Genomic DNA, 6,000 nt, shown 5'->3' with positions numbered 1-6,000 from the left:
TGTGTTTACATCCCCACAACTTAGCAGTTCAGCAAAAAAGTCGAATAGAATAAGTACTAAGCTTACAAAGAATAAGTCCAGGGGTCGATATGTTCAACTAAAGGCAGTGCTTCAGCATGGCTGCAGTGAAATGATTGAAACAAGTAAAAGAATAAAAGAATATATATATATATATATATATATTATATATATATACATACATACATACATACATCATACATACATACATACATACATACATACACACAGTCACACATACATGCACATATACATATATGTATATTATTCTCATCATTGGTCAAAGTATAAAAAAATAGGATCCAGAACATTGTAGGTTTTCTTGCTCTTAAGAAGTTACATGACTGTTCACATTTTAGTGGATAGAAATAACCAGGATGGACCTGGATACTGAGATGAAATAGTGATGATGAATTATAAAGGGGAGCAGAAGTTCAAGGGTGTATGGGGAGAGTGAGGGTTTGTCAGTAATGAGGAATGGGTGAGAGAGAAAATATAATGAAAAACAATGGTCGTGGAGTGGATGATAATATATTTTATTACTGATGCTTATTTTGTGTGTGCCTGTGCATAGCTGGTGTGGATCATATTTCTATTATTTTTAATTGTATTATTTTACTTCAGTCAGATAACACTGTATAACACAATTTTCGTCCTTGGGTAGCAACTGTTACCCCTACAAAGTATGAAAAATGTATTTGTGAGCAACTTCTATTTAAAAAGGGGAATTTTCCTGAAATATATTAGGATTATTAAGCAACCTATATAAGATAATATTTCCATTCATTGACATTACCTCACATATTTTGAATAAGTCCTCACCTGCATTGCTCAAAATGTTTTGCAAATATTTATTTTATTTACACATTATTTGTGATGTTACTTATAGCTACAAGCACCAAACCATAGTGGAATACCTTGTTGGACATAAGTAAAATACTAAGTGACTGATAAATTACACTAATACTAAGTGACTGATAAATTCCACTGTGTAACAAAACATTTATTTTTTGCATTTGATTATAATCAGTAAGTGTTATTTCCTACTTGCTTCTACCTAGGAATTAAAGGAAGTGACCACCATTCCCTTCAAACTTTGCTTTTATGACATGGACATCAATATTTTGAAACTGAACTATTTTGCATTTCATTTCAGACACATTTAGCACTGTGTTGCTGAAGCAGAAAAAGCATTATAATAAATATTTGCTCAATACCTCAGATTTGCTTGTCAATTCCTTGACTTTAACCCTTGAACATGTCCTTTAGTGGCTAACAACATGTGTGTCTCTGATCATGAGCAGGAGTAGTTGGGGAGCATCATAGCCATGTGTTGAGAAGGAATCTTTGGGATTTGAATACATGTAATAAAAGCAAAGTTTGGAGGAAATATTAGCAGCTCTAAGTAACTTCATAAATGTTATGTAAATATTTTTAAAACATTTTGAATGGAAACATTACTTTACATAAGTTGTTTAACAATTCTATAATATTTCAGGAAAAGCTCCTCTTTTCAAATAAAAGAAGTCACTCACAAATACATTCCAACTTGGGGCACACAAATATGCTGAGTACTCTCTTTTTTCTACCACTACTAAAGTAGCCTCTGTTTATCACAGTCCCATTTTTACTTATGCACTCATGACTCACTCACTGCTCCTCTTGTCACCCATACTGCCTCCCTGACAAACAGCACTCTATGTTCTGGTATTTCTCTCCGGAGTGTTAGCCCTCTGTATTGGTAGACACATAAAATAATATACATCATTATTATCGTCATTGCTTTGGTGTTCATTTTTCCATGCTTGCATGGGTTCAATGGAGTTCATTGAAGTTTATTTTCTGCAGCTGAATGCTTTTCCTGTCTGCAACTTTTACCTGTTTTCAAGCCAGTTAATATTTCTCCATGGTTAGACATGTTTTTATGTAAGACTAGAAATGAATTACTCCATTAGTATAATGCTGATGTTCATTTACAACTACTATATGATGTCAAGAGAAAGAAGCACAAACACACCCATAAATATGCATGTTTTGTGTAACTGATCTCTAACAGAATGCAATAAAGTGTTCTCTTTATTATCCTCTGCAGTTGAGCATCCAAATGCCCTTGAATCATTCAATTTAACTGCACTGGTGAAATGTATGTGGGAACTAGATATTTATACAGATGTAAATCTTAATTTCCCACTATGTATTCATTCAGTTATCTAAGCCTGAAGAGCTAGGTTTGTTTTATGAGCCCACAAAACTTTAAGTTGCATGGAACCAAGCCAGCTTGTTATATAACTGTTACACACACACATATATGTATGTGTATATATATGATGGGTTTCTTTTGGTTTCTGTCTACCAAATCAACTGACAAGGCTTTGGTTGGTCCAGGGCTATTGAAGAACACACTTCTTCAAGGTACCACAGGGTGAGATTGAACCGAAAACCACATGGTTGGGAGGCACACTTCTCAACCACATAATCATGATTGCACCTTATATGTATGTATGTATGTATGTATGTATGTATGTATGTATGTATGTATGTATGTATGTATGTATGTATGTGTGTATGTATGTATGCATGCATGTATGTATGTATGTATGTATGTGTATGTATGTATGTATCTATGTACGTATGTATCTATCTATCTATCCATCCATCTATCTCTCTATCTATCAATCTATGTCTGTCTGTCTATCTATCTATCTGTTTGTCTGACAGTCTGTCTATCTATTTATTAATACATACATACATACATACATATATATACATACATACATATATACATACATACATACATACACACTAACATACATACACATGCACATACATACACACACATACATACATGCATACATACATACATACATACATACATACATACATATGTACCAACATACATACACACATACATACACACACACATACATACATACATACATACATACAGACAGACAGACATACATACATATAGATAAATAGAGAGATTACCAAGAGAGGTTGAATCCTTTCACTATTACTGCAATAATTAAATCAAAAGACCAAATCAAACTTGTGTGATGATATTTATTTTCACACTCATTAACAACAGATACTGATGTAAAAACGAGTTAAATATTGGCAATAATTACAAGAATCAACTGTAATTGTTGTTGCTCTTCCCCACCACTGTTGCTGTTGACTGTATTTGTGTTTTTGTGTTTTATTTTTGATACCTAATTTTTTAAAAGTCTTTATTTATTTTGTTAGCATATTTTTTTGTTTCAGTGCAAGTAATTTAAAAAAAATATTTTTATATATATAGATTAATGAAATGGATCAGTCTTATCCACAATCTCACTACCATCTTTATAGCACCACACACACACACACACACACACACCACATGTAACGTTTCTCCCTCCCACAACCATTCCAGTGCCCTGATGTTGTGGAAGAGAAGTTGGAAGAAGTGAGTGGAGACGAAACTTCAATCCTGGCCCGACCTCACACCTTCCAGTACAGTACCCACATTAATAACTATCACAAGCAGCAGCACCACCACCACACTACTATCACTGCTACAATCACCAGCGTTGACGCTGCCACTGCCACCACTTCTGGTTCTATCAACTTTAACAAAATAACTACAAAGCAAATTTTGCAATACCAACATCGTCATTTACCATAGGAAAAACAACAGCAACATAGATAAATAATAAATAATAAACAAATAAATAAATAAATGAATAAAGAAATAAATAAAAGAAAGAAAGAAATGGTAGCAAGGAGGAGCAAGTAGATCAAAGTTTCATAAAGAAGTTTAAAAAAAAAGAAATATATAGGAATAAATTTTTTTAAAAATCAAGAAAAAAAAGAGAAAATTATCAAAAATAAAAAAGATAAAAACAAACTTTATAAAAATATGTTATAAAACTATAAAAAAAATTAATTCAAAAGATTATTAAAAGCTAAATAAATTATGAAATTTATAAAATTATAAATAGTGACATAAAAAAAAACTATAAAATTATAAATATAAAATCATTAAAAAATTATGAAATAATTTAAAATTTAAAAATGAATAAATAAATAAATTGAGATTTTAAGACATTGTGATATCATATTTAAAAAGTTATCATCATCATCATCATTATTATTATTATTATTATTATTATTACTATTATTATTATTATTATTATTATTAACTTTTTTGATGGTGGCAAGGGTGAGTGGGTTGTTTGTTATTGTTATTGAAGTGATAGTTGCTGTTGTAATTGTTGTTTTATTTTGTTGTTGTTGTTGTTGCTGTAGATATTGTTGTAGTTTGATTGTTGTTACAAATGTGAATGTTATTGTTGTTGTTGAGATTATTTTTACTCTTATGGTCACCATCATCATTAGTATTGTTGCTGTTCCTGTTTTGTTCTTGTTATTGTTGTTGTTGAGATTATTTTTACTCTTATGGTCACCATCATCATTAGTATTGTTGCTGTTCCTGTTTTGTTCTTGTTATTGTTGTTGTTGTTGCTGCTGCTGCTGCCAGCCAATTTAGATTATAATTAATGCTTATCTTGTTTTGTCTCAATGAAACAGCTTTGCTAATGCTATCTTCTGTTTATATTCATGCATAATCAAATCTAGCAAAATCAAGGGTAAACACTGACTGATGGTCACTTATATAGGAAAGGGGTGTAACTCTACTGGGGTCAGTCGAATGATGGGTACATAGTGGAGAAGTAGGGTGCTTGGGAATTAGAGCTGGCTCCGTGATTTCTGACCCAATAATTTCACTTAACCAGATATGATTACAATAGCACATTTACATACACTCATACATTTATGCATAAACATGCACATACATGCACACACACATAAAAACATATAAGATTCATTCATGCATAAATGCACATACACGTTGAGATGCATGTGTATGCATACATGCATGTACAAAATTTTTGTTGTTTACAAACATCCCATACCATTTAGGCAGAGTAACAAGTACTTATGGAGACACATGGTTACAAGCATGCAAAAATTCATTTACACATTCATACACATACTAAGAAAAACACACATTTACACACACTCAAGTTCACCTAGTCGTTTATATACACACAAGACAAATACACACACATACTTACAGACTCATACATATATGTATATTTCTATAAAACACACGTAAATTTCTATACAGTCACAAGCCCATCAACTTCAACAGATAAGGAAACACAGAGATACATACTGACAAATGTATACATATGTACACACACAGAATTTTATTGAGAAATAAAATATTCCAACCAAAGGGCTTGATTTTTTTCACTAAGCATTTTCCAATGCAAATAATTTTTATAGAGTTTTGTGTTTCTTGGTTCAGAGTTCAAATAACACTTAAGTCTGATTCGATATTTTACCCTTCAACTTTCAAGCTCGACAAAACTAAGTACCTACAATGCCTGAAGGTGTAAGTATTGCTGTGTGGTAAAAAGTTTGTTTCTCAACCGCATGGTTCCAGGTTCAGTTCCACTGGGTGACACCTTGACAAATGTCTTCTACTATAGCCTGAGGCCGACCAAAGCCTTGTGAGTGGAGTTGGTAGATGGAAACTGAAAGAAGCCCATCGTATATTTATATATGTGTGTGTGGGTGTCTTTGTGTCTATGTTTGTCCCCACCATTCACTAAGCATTCACCAATACAAAAAATTTTTATTTAGTTTTGTGTCTCATGGTCCAGAGTTCAAATGACGCTTAAGTCTGATTCGATATTTTACCCTTCAACTTTCAAGCTCGACAAAACTAAGTACCTACAATGCCTGAAGGTGTAGGTATTGCTGTGTGGTAAAAAGTTTGTTTCTCAACTGCATGGTTCCAGGTTCAGTTCCACTGGGTGACACCTTGACAAATGTCTTCTACTATAGCCTGAGGCCGACCAAAGCCTTGTGAGTGGAGTTGGTAGATGGAAACTGAAAGAAGCCCATCGTATATTTATATATGTGTGTGTG

This window comes from Octopus sinensis, linkage group LG2 (genome assembly GCF_006345805.1).
Source record: "Octopus sinensis linkage group LG2, ASM634580v1, whole genome shotgun sequence".
Taxonomy (NCBI): Eukaryota; Metazoa; Mollusca; class Cephalopoda; order Octopoda; family Octopodidae; genus Octopus; species Octopus sinensis.
Note: the sequence above shows the minus strand (reverse complement) of the source record.